At 42.0% G+C, this 19092-nt stretch overlaps 1 protein-coding gene across 22 annotated transcripts in view; it reads left to right on the forward strand.

Annotated features, from left to right (window-relative positions):
* PCDH15 (protocadherin related 15) overlaps window positions 1–19092 on the forward strand; it is a 539977-nt gene that overhangs the window by 60069 nt on the left and 460816 nt on the right. For all 22 annotated transcript variants that reach the window (XM_080598442.1, XM_080598431.1, XM_080598457.1 and 19 more), the window contains one exon: window positions 16270–16317. The gene's annotated coding sequence lies outside the window, so the exon portion shown is untranslated. The remainder of the gene's footprint in view (window positions 1–16269; window positions 16318–19092) is intronic.

A 19092-nucleotide genomic window follows, 5' to 3' on the forward strand; every position in this document is an offset into this window, starting at 1 on the left:
ACAAAGTTCCATCTTTTGCCTACCTGTTTCGAACAGTGGCATAATTACCACTGGAAAGGATTGTTTTCTACATGACTGGTTTCTTTGATTGTTTTTCCTTCTTACTCAAACAAGCATTTGGTTTTTATTATGCTTCAAATTTATATTCATTCTGATTAAAAAAAATAATAAAAATATCTCATATAGTTTTCTCAATAAAATTCCTCTGGTTCACCTTTTTATCCACCGGGAGTTGCCGTTGCAGGTGTATTAGCAATGAATGGAGCTACTTTTTCTGAGTGAAATTCTGTAGTGAATGGTGAACAAGAAGCGACAGGCAATGCGTCGAGTGATTTTCTTGTGTACTTCTCTTGTTATTTGCCATACATTGAGGCAGGTTTCTCTTAGGGATGACTTGCAAGACTGACATCTACACATGCATTCATATGTTGAGGATGATGTTAGCATGAGCAAGAAGGTCAAAACTGGGCATTCAGAAACATTAATAGGATGCCCACCACAATCAATGGAAAAGTGTTTTTCTCCTTCTGATTATTTAGTAGAAGCGCAAAAATCTTACCTTTTAGCATTCTGTTGAAAAGGAAGATGAGAGAATGAAACACTCAGATGACATCCCACCAAAATTATAACAATGGGAAGAAATGATCTGTTTTTAAAAATGTAACGTCCATAACATTCATGCAGGTACTCTGAATCCTCAAGCTTAAGTTATGGTGAAGTGCTGTAGCAGACCTATGATCTGGCTGGGTGCATCTGTCTTTTTCTCTCGTGTAGGGGCGATTAGCCGCCAGACTTCTTTTGCCTTCCAGTTTATATTGCTTCTCTGCATGGCATTGAAATACAGGAAATTAATTAAAAATACAAAAGTGCCTTGAAACAAAAGCACTTCTTTTGGAATGCTGGCTCTGTAGAATACAAGAAAACAGGCAGAAGACACATAGCATGTATCTTAGAAAAGCTCCTTGTCTTGTAAAGTCAGTGGGTAAAAAAAAAACCAAAAAACAAACAGATATGTAACCCAGTAAACCTGTTTGCCTGTTTGTCATAAGAGTATTCTTACAGGTACTGCATTATGTACTTCTGTTTTGTCTCTTTCTCTCCACCTCCCTACTTTAACATTCAAGCAGATTTTTCTGTCCCCTCATCAGCTTTGCACTTGCAGACAGAAGTCACCTTCCATGGATGAATACATGCTTTTTGCCCCTGGAGAAGCTGCTGGTAGAAGGGGAGAAGTGGTGGAGGCTGCTCAAACTCTCATGCATCTCAGTGTATTCCTGTAGGCAGGCAGCATGAATGGTATATTGCCTCCTGTATCTGTATTCATATCTGAATCCAAGAGCCAGTGAATTGAGGTGGGACGAGAAAAGTTCTGGTTGCTTTTAGTATTAGAAAATTATTTAATATAGCCCTAATTAATTGTGCACTATTATGACCTTGAGATCTTCAGTTGTCCTTTATGAATGCTGTTCTAAGCTGCAGAAACAAGTCCCACAAACCTACATCCCCCTGGAGGGTCCAGGACCTGTGCTTGCTGCTCGCTTGCTCTTGCTCCCCTCCATCAAGATGAGTGACCCCCATTTTCCAGCTGAACTCTGAACAAGCTTAAGTGTTCCCAAGATGCCACCCAGGTTATCTGAACTGGGCTCAGAGTAGAAATGCCCTGATTGCTCATTTGTGCATTTGGAGGTGTTGGTAGCCTGGGGACTGCCCATGAAGCTTGGCACAAACCCTCGGGGTTTGCCTGCTGTGTCTCTTCTGTAATGAGCCCTGATTTGTGCGATCTGCGTTCAGACAGCCTGATGTGATTTCACTAGCAGGATGCTACATCTCTCAGGGAGAAGTTGCTGTTGGTGAAGATTTTTTTCGGAGGCAGGAGAGAATACACAAAACCGCAGCAAGGGATTAAATGGGTTTGTTGATACCAAGGGGTGATGCTTGTGGGTAAGGCTTGACAGAGGATACCGAAATCAATTGAACCTGAAGTGCAGAATGCTGTTTATTTCCAGGGCCATGAGCTAGTTCTTTCTGACTCTGCTCTTTCCCCTAAGGTACAGTATAAAGGCCATATCAAGCAGTGTGACACTAGACAAACCCCAAAATGTCATCATATTCCAGTTTATCAGTAAATTAAGATTCAGATACGGTGATTTTTAAATACCATTCAGTGATTGCCGAGCCCTCAAGGGGCTGAAGGGACATCAGAAAAGAAAAAAAAACCAAAAGCAAGAAGTGCTGCACTTTTGTTAGTTTTTTGAAACTTAAGAGATGCAGCAGAGAAAAGTCTTTGTCACAGTATGAGGTTCTCCCGAAGGGTAGGATAACAGATAATCCCCTCGTACTAAAGCTATATATTTCAGCTACAACAGCAATCAAAGTAAAGCTGTGAAAGCCCGTAAAAACCTGCCTGAAGGGCAAGCTCTCTCTGGGTGCTACAGAAGGCAGTTTCAAAGTTGATATAACAAGATCAATTCACTCTTTTTCTAAACACTGCCTGGTGGATGTTGGCTCTCTTCTGATGCTGTCAGTAATTCTGTCCTGTGCGGGGCTCTCTGAGATGTCGCCTTCTTTATTAGCCATGTTTAAAACAAAATGGATAAAGAAAAAGCTCTTTGGGTGAGGTTGGAATGCAAGAGATATTATTATCATTATTTATTTATTTTTTACCCCAATTGTTGAGCTAATTGGGTGGCAGCTTATATGGATGCATTACAGACAAAGGTGGCTGCTGACCTGCTAGAAACTGAGAGGAAAGTACAAGTGCATGAAACTTAGAAGTTGTAAAATGGCTTGTTAGCGTGTACTGCCATGGTCAGAGATCCAGAGCAGAAATGTCTTACGTGCTGAGTTTTCAGTCCTTGACCTGGGGTTAACAGAGAAAGCCATCGTCTCTGTGTGCAGCTGGACAAAGTCCATCCTGTCCCTAGGTGGACACACTGCGAGGTGTGTTGTACCTGAACACGTCTGGGGGGTGTTTCACAAACTCTTGGGGCCTCCTTTTTGGTGTAAGCTGCCTGGATGTGGTGTTCTGGAAGTTATCCTTGAAAGGAAGGAGTGAAGGAGAGCTTTCTCTGTCCTGGCAGACTGCATTTAGCTGTCACTGGAAGGCAGTGTGGTAAATGGTGAGTGCTGGAGTATGTGTGGGTGCTTGTGTTTCTTTGATAGGTCTAAATGCTTTAGCATAACAACGCAGTTGTAGAAAGCAAACACTGAGGAACTCTGCTTTATTTTTTCTCTTTTTATTTTTTTCTTCTCTTTTTTTTTTTTTTCCTTCTGTTTCTCGCTTGCTTTTCAGTTGCATGAGGTCACCTCCTGGCAGCCAGCGTAATGGCAGGACCATCGTTCGGCTGCTACTAAAACAGATCTCTGAAGCTTAAAACACTTTCAGGCTACTATTTAAGATTTGCTTTTATGTAGGAATTTTCAGAGGAAAAATGACTACTTTTGTACCAAATGCAGGACAAGGCAGGTACAACACCTTGCACACTTCCCAAATTTAAATAGTTGCTTGTGATGATGGCAAGCTCTGAAATGATTTTGAATAATTACGATGATAGAGATAAATGATTAATGGCTGGTCCTATCTGAGCGTAATGTCAGGCTGTTCTTTGCAAACCATATGCTTTGTGGTGCGTTCTTCATTTTTTTTCTTTTCTCCTTATTCTCCTTTGGTTCCTTTTGTCATCTTTCTCTCTCTACACCTTGTTGCAGACATAGAGCCATGCTATCTCCTTATAGTCTTCTGGTCTTGGGACTCACCTGCCTTTAAACCTGTGCTGAGAAGGGTGCAGAGCAGAAGCGGACCTGGCAGGGAGGGAGCAGGGGGCAGGGGAGCAGTTTGAGCCCAGCTCCGTGCACACACTGAAGATGGCACCGCTGCCGTACCAGGAGGGCTTGGACCCGGTGGCTTCAGCAGCAGACGTCCAGTATCTGCACGTATCACTGAATGCAGCAGGCTGTGTTCCTCTGTGACAAATAAAGCATTTCTAACTGCTGAATATGAAGGAAAAATAGTTAAGGATAGAGTAACATTAAGAGAATCTCTTTGTGCCCCAGCTGTTCTCTCTTGAACCTGTAGCTGATGCATACCCATCAGGAAAGAACTGCAATGCATAATGCCTGCTGAGGAGAAGGGTAAAACCGGGCTGGAAGGCACATATGGACTAGAAGATCCTACTGCTGTCTCAGCCTAGCATTGCCTGCTAAATGAGAAATCACTGTAGCAATAAAGTTCCCAAGGAGAGAAAAGATTTTTGATGAAGTGCTTATAATAGTCTTGGTATTTAGTCAGTAAATTAAAATGTCACAACAGTGCGTTCATTTGTGGGCAGTGGCTTTCTTAAATTAGTAATTAGCTGTTTGCTTTGGTCCTAGGGGTCTGTAATAGCGAGGTCTGTGCTTACAGCCCCGTTAGGTGTCCTGGAGCAAGGCGCCAGCTTGCAGCTGAGCTGCACAAGTGGCTGCGCAGCTCCTCTGAACTGCCCCTGCAGGCACCAGGCAGCACTTCTGTTTGGAGAGCTCTTTTTTCTCAAGCGTTTGTGTTTGCCTGAGTCATTTAGGGAGCTTCTTTCTGCACTGCTGAGAGTCGCCAGGGAGGTCCCCTCTTAGACTCAAGTCTGCTCTCTTTGCTTTTCCGCAGCATTAGGCACTCCTCCACTTGTGCTTCAAATGCAGGGTGAACCAGCCCAGATCCCAGCTGCGTTCCTCCCTCTTAATTAGCAATCACAAGGCCTCCTAATCACATCCACACCATTCTCCAGGAGAGGCGTTGATTCCTAATTTATCTCTGCGATGTGGGAGGCGGGGAGGTGGCTGGGGCATGCTCACCACCAAAAAGGGCTGGCAAGTACATTTTGGGGGGTCCTGCGGGCAGGGCTGGAGGAGCTGGGAGGAAACTCAACCTGAACCAAGCGGCAGCGAGGCTCAGGGTGGAGCGGGCAGCTCCCTGGCACTCAGCACAGATCTTCTCCCGTGTTACAGAAGATGGGTGTGAAACACATGAACACAAAACCCCCAGGAAAAGTGGTGTAGGTTTTTTTATGATTGCAGCACTTGGTTGTCTTCAGCACCACCCTTCCTGGCTGCTTATGTGACAGCTTACTGCACAGACAGAACCAAAACCTCACTGATTCCTCGTTCTACAGAAAACAAGCAAGCAAGTAGACAGAAATAAACAGACAGAATAAGTTTAGGAGGAGGAAGAGTCCTAAAAAAAATAGTTCGTTCACGAACATCTCGGGTATAAAAAGTGCTGTAATTGCTGAGGTAAAGAAGTTGCACAACATTTGAGACCTCCAGGTAATGCCAGCCCCATACGTGTTTCTGTTTAGTGGTTTTCAGCCTTTCATTTTCCAGAATTCGTGTTTTTGAGTTCTCTTAAAGAATCACTGCAGTAAAGCCCTGTAGACAGGCAGCAAAAGTAAATAGTTAGTGAAGGGACAAATTCTACAGAGGTGGTTATGTTTAGGCATAAAACTTTCTCTCTGCAAATATCTTGTGGAGGTAGAAAAATCTAAAATTAAGATTAGGACAAAGGTGTCACCTATCAAATATTAAATATGTGAGAAAATGCTGGAAAGTCATATCAGTTTAGCCATCTCAAAATCCTTTATAGCCAAACTGCTCCTTTTTCTAACTTTTTTTTTTTTCCAAAAAGTGGGGCAGTTGTGCTCCATCTCTGCCAGGCTGTCAGAGGGCTGTGATGCACCAAGACACCCATCCTTCTAACGTAAAAGGAGCGGAGGCAGAAGAGACGAGCCAGCCTTTGGGGTTTCGGGTATGAATGTTTTGACACTCCGTGGGGTAAAATATATGTCTTAAGGTATTTTTAAATTGAGTTTAGTTCCTAGGTAGGTGTAAAATGCATTGTACTCATTTTGGAAAAAAAAAAAGGTGTTGAATAACATTATACAAACGTTTAATTAAATGCTTTTTCTCATCAAGAGAAGCAGTGGAAATATAATCAGAGTTTTTCCACTACTTTAAGGAGGATAATTCAAGGGTGCAGGGAGGAATACATAAAGCTAAAATAATGAGCCATGATTCATATTCAAGGCACCAGACCAATGAAACTACCCCTAAAGCATCAGCAGAACCATGACCCATACTAGGGATGGAGAGGTGGCAGAAGTCTGACAGGGGACCCTTGGCATCTGTTCTAAACACCTAGCTTTAAAGCACACAGCTGATATATATTCAGTAGTAAAATTACTGTGTGTATATATATATATATATGTTTTTTTTTTTCTTTTAAAAGTTCTCTCTCTGCTATTCTCAGAAGCAAACATGGCAGATCTGAGGTAGGGTAGGAACCCCTAGCGTGGTCATGGCTGGATGCAGACCTATTGCCTTACGTGTGTGCCGTGACTCAGGAGTGTTTGCAAGTTTGTCGTGGGCTTGTGACAAGTATTAAGTGTGAGGCTGTCAAGTTTAATTCTTTTTCTTCATTGACTTGTGTGGCGTAATACTGACTAGAGTTTCAAAGGTGTGGACGGGACCAGCTTCAGAAAGGTTTGGAAGCATCTTGACAAGGACAGGGTTATGATGTTAAATGGTGTTGGCACATGAAGAAATGACGTGAAATAATTAAACGCTAATTTAGTCGTGACAAGTGCAAAGCGATGCCAAACATAAAGTGGCTCTGTATAGCTAATAGGGCTAAAGAAGGGCGCCTTTGTAGGGTGGCCATGGGTGGGGAGATGCTGGGTAGATTTGGGCTCCCAGCCCCAATGTATGCAGGTTCTTTTTAGGCTACTTGCCATGAAAACAACTCCATGACCGCTTTTATCTGTGCACTGAATTACCCATAAAAGAGGGTAACAGATTAATTTAATTAATTTGATTTAGTCCCAATAGTGTATTGTTTTATTAAGCAATGCTATGGCATAATTAAGAGTTATAACTCTTTAAACACTTTGTAGCCATGGAGCTATTAATCAATACTAAATTACAATAAAATTAACAAAGTAACATAAACAAGGCATGTAAATGTTGTAAAACGACAGCATTAATTTATTGACTGAAAAGCTGCTTATGTAAACCATTTTTAAAAATTAGTTTGACTGCAAATTAATATTTACATAAGGTAATTCCAGAAGTGGAAATGGGACAAGAAGAGCATTCCTTATGACTTTTCAATTCTGAAATTCCTTTGATGAGAAACATAAATTTATAGCCAGATATTCTTAACTGAGTGGTGAAGCAAAGCCCTTGACTGCCCAGTCCTGTAGTCTTCAGGGAGAAAATCTAAAAAGTAAAACTTAATGTCATCTTGAGACCTCCTCTGTTTTTGACATTTGTCATATTTCAATACAAATCTGAACAGCTCATGCATTGCTAAGCTTTAATTTGGCCATGATGTATTAATGCTAGAGCCTAGATTCTGTTCTAGTTTTCAGGAATGTCAGGCAATGCAAGAAACATTTTGCGTGCTTAAATAAATGATTTGTTGGATGGGATGGTTTACGAATTGCGGAGATGCCCCAGATACTCACTTACCAGTGTGCATTACATAGAGAACATACAAAATATATGCTATCAACATGCAAGACTACAGGGCTGGTGGCAGCATGTTTTTGAACTTTTTCAGACTTGGGGTCAAATCTGATTTTGGACTTTTGGACTAATCTTTTGGACTAGGATTTTTAAAGGCAGGTAAGGAGGGGACCCCATCTGTAGTAGCAGAAAGGCTGTTACCCAGTTTCTCCTCGGTGTTTGCCGAGGACATCACCATGCTTTTGATCACTTCTGCAAAGCTCACAATGGAGTTGATCACCAGAGCCCGTGAAACCTCTCTTTTGCCTAGTGATCCCAACCCACCAGTTAAATGTGTTTCCCTGTGGTGGAAGCAGACAGCAGAGCATGCTGGTGGCCCTGTGCCCGGCAGGACCGCGGCAGGGAGACGCGTGGGCACGGGCAGCTCCTCGCTGCCGGAGCTGGGTGCAGATGGGTTTGCTGTCTCGTCCTCTCCCTGGGTTTCTCTCCAACTGCTCTCCCCATGAATTCAGAGCGTTTTGTTGGAAGGGGCTGGCACCGCGTTTTATGCTTTTGTAAAGGAGTCAGTAGTAATCGAGCCAAAGCCTTTCCAGCTCGAGTAAGCAAAAGAATAGTAGAAGATACTGCCTGCATTTCTCCTTATGTTAAAGCATTGGGGCTGTCCTGTGTTTTGAAGGATCCATCTGTTCTGTGCAGTAAGACATCCTCTGAATGGAACAAGGGTTTTCGGGGCCCTGATGGCGCTGACGGAGGAAGGCAGCATTCTGTGTTGTATTAGCTAAATGCCATCTCCTGTAATGCTCAGCAAAGAACATACTCCGAAAGCACATAGCTTCCCTTATGAGGGAGATGAGGACAAAAGAAAAGATAGATGGGATATTGGTACTTCTCTGCTGCTGGTCTGCAGTGGCACTTGGTGCTGTTCTCCCAGCAAGGTTACAGCCGATTTCTTCAACAACACGCTGCAGATATATTACACCACGAGGAAGGATGTGGTAGGCTGCTGGGTGAGTGCACGATGCTTTTTGGCTGAATCCTGGTACAGTGTGGGCAGAGAGCAGAGGAGAGGAATTCCCCTCTGTCACTTGAGGATGGATTCATCCGGGGGCATATTTGGAGAATCTGTACTCCAAGCCTTGGCTGCTGAAAGTGAAGGGTTTTTTTTGTTTGTTTTGTTTTTTGGTATGCTTTAAAAAAGCATGAGAGTTATGTTCATACTCACAGCTCATAGATTGGGTCTTTAGAGGGAAGTGATCAGTGTATGTAATCAGTACTGACTTGTAAACCAGCTCTGCAACTGGGGTAGTAAAGAACAGAAAGTGTCTGTCAGAGAAAGGTCCTATGAGCAGAACAGGAGAAACCAGGAGAGTGGCAGATTTTTCTGCAAGAATGAGAGACGACGAGCTGAGAGAAACCAAAGGGAAGAGGCACTACTGATAGATTGCATGTGCATATGCATATATTTTAATTGTTTGTCCTTTACATTTCTGAGAAGCATCCCGAACATCATGAAATTCTGCCCACTTTTTCTTATGTCTCCTGAGAACATTTTATTGTCTTCTCTCTTGTGATATTTCTAAACCAATTAAATCATCCCACGACAGGGCTTTCACAGACTACAGATTGCCACGGTGAATCAGTGTAACCTGTAGCTTGGATTACGAACCCCACTTTGGGTTTCAAAAAATCTGACAAGTTTGATGTCTGGTTTTTACTGCATTTTCCTTAAGTGTCTGATATAATAGAAGGACACTGGACTCAGAGATGTCACAGTGATTAGCTTGTCCCAGGGCCAGCTTTCTAACATTGCCTGGTTTTAGGGAAGTCTGTCTGGAGGTGACTTGTCTTTCTAAAGTGGGGAGAGTTGTAGGGAAAGAGGAGCTGTCTGACAGCCTCTTAAAACTTGCAGCAATTCACCGTTTTTGGAGAATGTTTCTGTAAGGAGAGCTGACTTACTGAAGTATTTCGTAAATAAAATAAATATATATTTTGAACATGGTACTAGCTAATGTCCGTACAGGAATGTGGAAGGTCTGCTCAGGCTGTGGTTGGGGAAAATCCCATCTCCCAAACACACACCTCCTCATAGATATTGTGGAAGAGCAAGGTTTTTGCAGAGCTGAGGTCTCATTCTCAAATTTTCAAAATCATGCTTCTTGCTCTCTTCAGCTTCCATTGTACCTAACTGGATCTATTGCTAGGTATGTCTTCTCATCTGGTGTCCCTTGTAGTGCTATGCCTAACCGTTTCTGCAGCAAGCTGTGGGTGTGATGGAACATGGCTGTTGATTGTTGAGATTATTTATATGACTTTGTAAAATGCACTGTATTATACAATGAGACATCTGGTCAAAGAAAGCAGTGCCTGAAGAGATGAGGTGTGAGGCAGTGTAAACTGGTACAGTGGCTTTTGAGGGATACAGAACAAACACAGAGCTGTTTTATCGATTTCTTCTATAGAGGCAATAAACATGCTATCCCTTGCAGAAAAATTAAATCCTCCCCAAAAGTAAACCTTTTCCAAGGCACTGAAATTTTGAGTTATCTGCCTTTAGGAAAAAAAATCAGAAAGGCTTTTTAAAAATTACTGGGAGGGGGGTGTTTATAAATAATATATTATCGACATGTACTTCAGATGCAGTTGAGTTATATATTGAGTTTGTGTTGCACAGAGGACAGGAAACTGAAAAAAAAATTAAAACTGGGATTATAGTTTTGGAATTTTATTGCTGCTCCTGTGTTCAGTCAACCAGGTTTCACCAGTTATGTGAAACCAACATTTACATGCATTATAAAGAGGCTGACATAAATATATATGAAATTTTAGATAGGAAGCAAGAAGTAATGGTAAAACAAATCACTTACTTTGACTCGAGTTTACTTTCCAATGCCAAAAGAAACATGACTCATCTGATTTTCCAGAAAAGGATTGCAGTAAATCAAGTTTTCATTCCTCGAACTTAACAAAGTTGTAATAAAAATGCCAGAGTAATATTCATTACATTTTATTAATAGATGATGGAGACTTTTAGATGATGGTGGTTTCCTAAGAGTTTTTTAGGAACAGCACCTGTAAGTTTTGCTTACTAACGGGTGAGGATATTGACTTACAAATAGAATAGAAAAGTTTTAGTTGTTGTAAAGAATATTGCTTTATTAGTATTTTTCTTGATTAAAAACTTCCATTTACGCATATTCTGTAGGCAGAATCAAGCATTTCTTCTACAGGAGAGGAGAAAAATATTTGCAAAGCAAATCAGCTCCCTGCACCCCAAAGCTACTTAGTGGTGTTGGTTCTTGGATTTTCCTTGTGAGCAGGGGAAAAAAAAGTGGTTAGCCTCTGCAGAAAGCAGATTTTGTGAGTATTTAAAGACACGTTAAATATTCCTCAATTTTTTTGACATACTGAATATATCCTAGCTGCACAGAAAGTTGATATTGGAAGTTGAAAGAAGTGTGGAGATGGAGGTTGCTCAGATGTTACGTGTGAAAACATATGTATTGTAAGGGTCATTGTAGGCAACGTTTTCCTACTTCAAGGTGGTAATTTTCAAAGATATCTGAGAGGTTTAGGATTCTGACCTCATGCAGATGTGAATTCACATTCTTTAGCTAGTTTTGGTAACACTGCTCTTCATGCTGATTTTTTAAGATAGCTTTTAAAAGTACTTCTGAGTCACTTATTTTAGTGAAAGGGAAGAGGTGAGGAGAAGAGAAGAGCTGCAGGGGAAGGTGACGTGGTGGGCTGGGGAGCTGGTTGGCGGGGAGCATTGTGAGGTGCTGGTGGTGAGGGCTCTGCTGTCCCACGAGGTCCTCCAGCAGGTGAGGGTGTGAAGGGCATCTGGGGCCGGGAGCTTTGGAGGAGGTCAGAGGGGCCCAGGTGGAGGTGATGTGGCTGGGAGGGTGCTTGTGGGGCCTTCAGATAGGCCCTTACCTGACGTGTAACCACCAGATGGAAGCCCCAGCCCTTAGCTTGAATCTTACCTCTCTCCCTTACGCCAGTCCCTTGATCTTAATTCTAAATGTCAGACCTTCACAGCTGAACCCAGCCTTAGCCTAAGTACAAGCCCTGATCCCTAGGCTTGAAACGCTAGCCCTAAGCCTAGCGCTGATCTCTTCAACTAATCCAAGGCCTAGCTAAGACTCAGCCCATCATACACTCCCTGCTAACCAGAAACCTTAGGCACAGACCCTCACCTTCTTGTTCTGCCTCTAACCCTAGTCCTAGCAGGTGAATTGAGCCCACTAAACTGAACACCAAGCCCAAATCAGAAACCCTGACCAGGTACCTGTAGCATGTAGGCGGATGTTCAGCATCACCCCAAACTGGAAACTAACCCAGACTGGAGGTGAGCGGTGTTTCCCTCGCTTTGCAGTATGATATGTGATACAGATTTGTTTTGTGTTCTGTTATATAGCAATGGATCCTGGCGCAGCTCAGCCAGGTGCCTCACAGCAGCATCAGGAGGGAAGAGATAAAGAGTGCCATATCGACCAGAAGGTAGGGTGGAAATCATCACCTTGCCATCTCTGAACACCTCGCTGTGAGGCAGCCTTGCCTGGCCTATGAGCTCTAGGGTTGCAGTCCTCCTGTGAACGTCCTCCTAGGGGACTAGGGATCAGGAAGCCCAACAAAACTGGGAAAGAGACAACTTGGCCACTGTGGTGCTTTGTCAGCTTTTTCTACCCTGTGCCAGGTCCCTTTTCTCAGGCTGTTAGCGCCGCGGTGCTCAGGGATCCTGCATTCTAGCCCTTGGCTCCTGCACCTGTCTCCTGCTCTCTGGCCTTGGTCCTCCTCTGGCACCTACTTGCCCAGTCCAGATTCCTGCTCTTGTTTTCCTGATCTGCCCACATGGCTCCTTGTTTGAAACAATGACCTCACAGCAAAGAATTTTTCATTCTCTGAATTTTAAAGTCAGTTCTACTCCACCTCAGTTTGGTGTGCCCTTGAGTTTATCCCTGTTGCTGCTGCCTCTACTCGGGTACCTGCTTCCCATCCCCAAACCTGGTTGCACCTTATTCCTGCCTGTGGCTACCACTGTCTGCAATTAGGTGTGTTCAGTAAAGCGAAGTTGGGAAAAATACTACCAGTCTTCAGCAGGACATACCTAAGCAGTGCCTAGATCTTGCTATTAAAACTGAATGAACACAGACATGCACAGAGGCAGTGAGTCCTTCAGCACAAAGGAAAATAGAACCAACTTCACTGGATCAAAGACCCAAGTCCTGGACGTTGAAAGCTTGTAACACCAACTTGCCAGAAGAGTCAGCAGATGTCTATTGAAACAGGTCAGGAACCTATTTCAGGAAGCCTGAGAAGTGAATCTCTTATATACTAGAGGCATTTGTACTTACCCATCAATTTCATCAGTCTTCAGAAAACGAAAAATTGTAAGCATCTGGGCAGAACTGCAGTTTGAACCTGTCCTTTCGGGCTTTGACATTACTCGTGGGTGTTCTCAAGAGCAGAGTTGTCTGAACCTTTCCTCTTCTCAAACTTGTCCTTTTCTTCCCCTACAGGTGAAATATTTTATTGTGTTACAAAGAAAGAAGTGGAAAGCTTTTCTCAAAAAAAAACCACACTAGGATGTTTGAAATTTACTGAAAAATTGTTTCAGATTTAATGACAAGATTTGTTTTTCAGGCAGTTATCAATGGTAGAAATTAAGCAAGTCTTGAATTACAGCCTGGAAAATGTATTTAGTCAGCAAAATATTTTGAAATGATTACACAAACATGCAATTTGTGCTTCCTCTGTAATTTAATAGCAATGTATACATCTGCTGGCAAGGATGGCAAGGGAAGATGGCAGCAGGATTTCAGAACGCCTTTCGTTGATTCCTGCATCACTGCAAGGACAGTGAAGAAATAAGAGGCCAAATGTCTGTCCAGTCTTTGCTAGGACGTTGGTTTGGGGGCTGAATGGCTGCGTGCTGCATAACCGTGTCATCCCTGCTAACTGAGGGATCCCCAGTTCTTGTCTCCCGGGATGACTTCCATATGATGGAAGTATGTATGTATCATGTATGACTTCCATACATGATCCTTTCAGACAAGGGTAAGAGAGAGCACTAAGCTGTATAAAAGCACATCCCTGCCTGACTCTGCCATACTGGAGTTGTTTTAGCAGTTTCATATATCCCATCATTTCCTTCTGGGAGTAAATAGTTAGCATTTGTTTTGGAGCAACATCCTGGCTTTGAAGGGAAGGAATCCTTCAATTCTTAGTTTAGTGCATTTTGGGTCAGTTCAGAGTAGTTTTCTTGAATGTGAAGGAAATTCCCTTTGGAGGAATTGAAGGGAGAAGCCTGGTTCCAGTGGCTCTCCCTCATAGGGTGTGAATGCCCACCTGCTGCCAGCTTTGAGCCACAGGTATGGTGGGGATGTGAAGTGCAGCCCAGAAGCCCAGATTTCCTAGCATGACGATGAGATGGCTACAGGTGCCTGCTGTCATCTGCTGATCCCCTCCCAAGCTGATGTCAGGGCACAGCCTGTACGGTGCTGGTACCTTCAAACACTGTAGAAAACTTGGGGATGAAGCATCACTCTTTTTCGTGTTAAAATTCAAAATGACCACAGTCTGAACAGCTTATGTTTCTGGAAGATAACATGCAGAGCTAAAAGCCCGTGATGAGCATGAGGAATGGTGTTGTGCAGCGCGTGAACAGCACAGGGCATGATGCATCTTCATTACACAGATGTAAAACGACGATCGTTTATCTTAAAATCTGCTGGCAACAGGCATTAGGTTGTTGGTAAAGAAAGTGGTGAGCCTCGTTCCCATGGTGATGCAATTCGTGGTGTTCCTCTGCACACAGGAAGGCTGGGCATTCTCCGGACAAACTAATTGCAGCCTTAATGCTGCAGGGTTTTGGGGGTGAAATATGTAATTATTTTGGTGGAATGCTGAATTATTGCTAACCATCCAGAGCCATCCGGTATCTCATACTAAGCAGTGCACAGGCTCCATGAGCAGCTGCCCTCCCATCCCCAGTTTTGTACCAAGGAGGGAATATGTGTTTTTTAGGAGTAAGTTTGAATAGTACGTTTACCTGCTGGAAGCAGTATTTATATATATTTAAGTAGAACTGTTTGCTTGCTTCAGAAATATAAGCAGACTTTTGATGTAATCAGCTGCAGATGGTTTATTCCTTGGGTTTGTTCTGTTTTTTTTTTTTTCTTTTTTTTTTCCTTTTTTTTTTCTTTTTTCTTCTTTTTGTGTATACATTTTATATATTAGAGGGAGAGAAATGGGAAGATATGGAGAGAATGGGTCAGTCTGACCTATTCTGGGAAAAATTTATATATTCCTACACTCACACACAGTGCCCTCTTAGTGAAGTTTACCCATTTTTACTTAAATACTTTTTTTGAAGGCTAATAAAATGCCAATTTGTTTGCCTTTATGTGACATTTTGTTTGGAGTCAGTACAATATCCACGAGCGTCCACAAACTTCCATCAATCTTAAAAAGCCTTGAGTTATTTTACAAATCCTTACTACCCAACCTACCGTGCATTTGTTCCACTTCAGAACAGAACAACAGTTTCAGTTAATGCAAAGCAAACCGACTGTACCGAAATTTGCCTCTTTTCTGCTTTAAGAGCATGGCAAACTGGCAAACTCAAATGTAATGAATAGCTTCTGTGCTGTCAATTAACAGCCTGAGAATAAGTTTTGTTGTTTTATGCTCGAGTCATAGCTCTTTGAATATTCCAACCAATTGAGTCCTATTACATAGATAACTAACGAATGTTTAAATGAGAGAGAAAACAGCAACCTGCAAAATGTCTTTGCTTCACGTGAAATTGCCTGAAAATAATGCTGACAGATGCTCTCTTAGTGAAGATCTGGATTTTGCTGAGAAAGGTGAAATGATCCCAGCAACTATACAATTCAGTTTCAAAGCCAACCACTAAGAGTTTAAAACATCCAACCAAACTGAAGGTCCTGTTCAGATGCCTTGACTCAATTTCATCCCTGTGATTTTGGTGGAGTGGATCAAGTGGAGCTTGGCCCACCGTGTAGAAGACAGTTGTGCCACGTGCACTGTGACTCCTTAATTCTGGAGCTGTCTGAAAGAGGCTTGGTTTAGGTGCACTCTGCGTGCCCAGTCTGCAAAGGAGACCATGTGCAATTCTGTAGCTTCAGATTTCAATTCTGGGCTTTACATCAGGAAATGTTCAGGGCTGAATTATGTTAAATATGGGGAACTTGCCATCAAATTTTCTGAACGACTCAGTAAACTCTCCAAACAGCTCCGTTCACATACCACCATGGTGACAGGTGGGTAGTAAGCAGGCACACTTCTGAAAGTTTGGCACCAGAGGCTACCAGGGGGAGGCCCGAGAGATTCCTCCAGAGGGAAAAACAGGTGCCCTACAGGTTTTATTGTTAAATGTTTTAGGTTGGGGAATGACAGAGAACATATATAAGTCTAAAGAAATTACAGATAAACGCCCGATAGATATAATTTACGGTAGATACTATAAAAGAAAGTTATTGTGAATTTTTCCTTGGTTTCTTCTTGGCAGCCTTCATGGAAATGTGTAAACTACTTCAGTGAAAACCTCAGGCATTATTTTCTTGTTATTTTTCTTATTCGAAGCTGCCTTTATCAGGAATAAAATAGCAGATATCAAAAACTATTCTGCTCTTTTCTGTATCTTTTGTAGGCTTAAACCCGTTTTAGTAAAGAAAAATGTGTGATACTAGATGTTGTTATTAATCAGTAATTTAAATAATGAGCATGATTAATTCTGTATTTTCTGTTTTCCAGGAAATCAACACATGATCTCAACAACAACAGCTGAGAAGTGCAATTAAGGTACCATAATTTTGCTTTTAATATGGACGTGCTTTCGGTAAAAGCGTTTTCCAAAATACACTCTCCAATAATCCATTTAATTACCTGCATTCCTGGAAGCTCAGTCCCCCTCTAGAAAGGTTGTTGCTTTTATTTCCCACTTTTTCTACTGCTGTTTCCTGAAAACTACTTTTTTTTTTTTAACTTACATTTCTTAACTTCTAGTGTTGTTTTTTTTTAAGTTTAGTAGGAATATGTTGAAATGTCCATATAGAGTTGTATGATGGGAATAATGTTTCTGTGATGTACTTGTGTCTATAAGTCATGTCCTTCAAAGATTAACTTAGAAAATGTTGTGGGGAAGTGATTGAAAATCTGTCCATAGGAAGCTCTTGGAATGGTGTCTGCTGTACGCCCCATTTCACCAAGAATTAAAGTGTTGATTTGAATCACAAGATGGGAATCAGCTCAGCAACTCTGTTGTACCACAGGGAAAAGGTGGTTCTTTTTGTTGGAAATATGTACCATGACCTGAGTTCTCTCTCCTCAAGTCGTGTTTTCACTTGTAAATTTTTGTCCGGGATTTCAGACAAAGAGCAGCAAGGTAGGAGAAGGTGGAATTATTTCAGATTCCTTCTTCCTTGACATGTTGCAGTGAACTCTGCTGGTGATGTGAACTTCAGTGGAAAAATATTATTTGCTATGGAAAACACAAATGAAGTCTGAACTATTACCAAATTAAAAACCTGATGAGCAATGTTAAGCAGTTGTTCTAAAAATGACATCAACTAATTCTTCCCAGTGCATTTCTCTTGTCAGTACTTCCATTCCACTTCTAAATGCTCTGCTATTGGTATAACACTGCCCTTGAAGGAGTAAAATGCAAAACCACGCTGGAATACCAAACGACCAGTTGAGTTGTTTCTTCCTACCAAGAGGAGAGTTGTTGTTTTTGCTGGGTCTGTGTGATTTATGTGCGGATGGGTAAGGGATAGGAAAACTGTCATTTTTATTAGTTACCTCTGTTGTAGGAACTGAATGAATTACTTTTCAGATTTTACCTCTGGCCACAGGAGTCTAGTAGCAAAAACTCTTAATGTATGTTGCAATATGGGGATGATGCCTTTGACCGGTGCATACTAACGTACGTGCAAAAAGAATTAAAAAAAAAATCCCCCAAGTATGTGCAAATTAGGTTATTGCAACATTGTGTAATGTCTTAGGACAAGTTTTGAACACAGAGTAATCAAGAATATCATCAAAGTGAAAAGTGGGATAAAATGCAAAATTGTGATTAGAAGGACAATTTGTCAGGCTGACTTAATGTTTCTTTTTGCTGAGGAGGTGAACGTCTCAGACTACAGTAATGCGGTGAGCTTAAGCTGCCTAGATATCAAGGAAGCATTCATTCAGTACAGTTCCCAGAGGAAATTATTATTTAAAGTGGAGATGGTGCAGATTAATACAGGAATTATAAGAAGCTGGCTCAGGCAGATAAGAAACTGGGTAAAGAGGGGACTAGGGTGGGATGTGCTGGGAGGTGAGTTACCAGGTTGCGAGAGACTTATTAGAAGTATTACTGAGGGATAAGGTCTTGTGACTAGCCCTATGCAGTATTTCCTTTAGTAACCTTGGCACAACGTTTTGATATGATTTTTTCATACTCTTCTGATATTGTGGAGGACACAAATATTGTATGGGAACCTTCTGTGGACTCTGTGGATTAGTGTAACAAAGACAGTAAAATCTAATAATAATAAGCACACTGCCGTTCTTTTAGGGACTAGTAACAGGTTATTTTTTTTGCTGCAAACAAGGGATTCAGCATATGTAAACTCACCTTTTTTTGTTTGTTTTTACAAAAACGACATCTCTTAGCCGAATCTTTTATAATCTAAAAAGTTTTCTTTAACATCAGCTCACCAGTGAGTCCCAATTTATTCTAAATAATTTAGATCCTAGGTACTTACATTCTCTACATTCTAATAAGAGAAGTTCTTGGATTTTAAACTTCATGTTCCAAGGGTCTGCCTGATAAAGGTGTGTGGTTTTGGTTGTGGGAGGGAACAGTGCAGTGGAACACATTACACGAGAAGAGTTGAATAACCCTGAAGCCACTGAGAAAAAGGAGAAAAGAGCCTTTTGGAGAATCCCATCCTGATTAACAGCCCCAGATTTGTGGCAAACTGGTGTCGTGCTGGTAAAAGGGAGCAAATGAACCCAACGCCGGGCCCTCCCCAGGGAAATAGGGCTCAGCCCTGCTCTGTGACTAACCCCGTGATTAAAGCCAAAAGGATGAGAAAGCTCTACTTTATTATCATATGCTTAGGAGCTGCGCTTCCGTCAGATAAAAGGAAAGCTGTTCAGATGAACAAAAAATTGGTCTGAAGATAGGAAACAGAAGGTAGGACTAAATGATCAGTTTTCTGAGTGAGAGGATGACACTAGTGGGGTCTCGGAAGAATCTGTGCTGAAACCTGTGATACTCCACTGATGAACGAACTGGAAAAGATGACAGTGTGCTGATGATGCTTTTATTCAGAGCAGTAAAGATGACTGCTGACTGTGAAAAACTGCAGGAGGATCCTGCAAAACTTAGTGGCTGGGCAAGGCACTGGCAGGTGAAATTCAGCGTAGGAGGGTGCGAAGGGAAGGAGACAAAAATCCCACACATGAGGTGACGAGTGCTGAGTGACCAGTGCCATCCACTGACCTGGGAAAATCTGGGGCATGGACAGAGCTGTGAAGTAGAAAAAGGTTCTTCTATGAAAAATATTAATTTTAGTTTCAACAGTG

The sequence above is a fragment of the Anser brachyrhynchus genome (assembly GCF_964034855.1).
Source record: "Anser brachyrhynchus genome assembly, chromosome: 6".
Lineage (NCBI taxonomy): Eukaryota > Metazoa > Chordata > Aves > Anseriformes > Anatidae > Anser > Anser brachyrhynchus.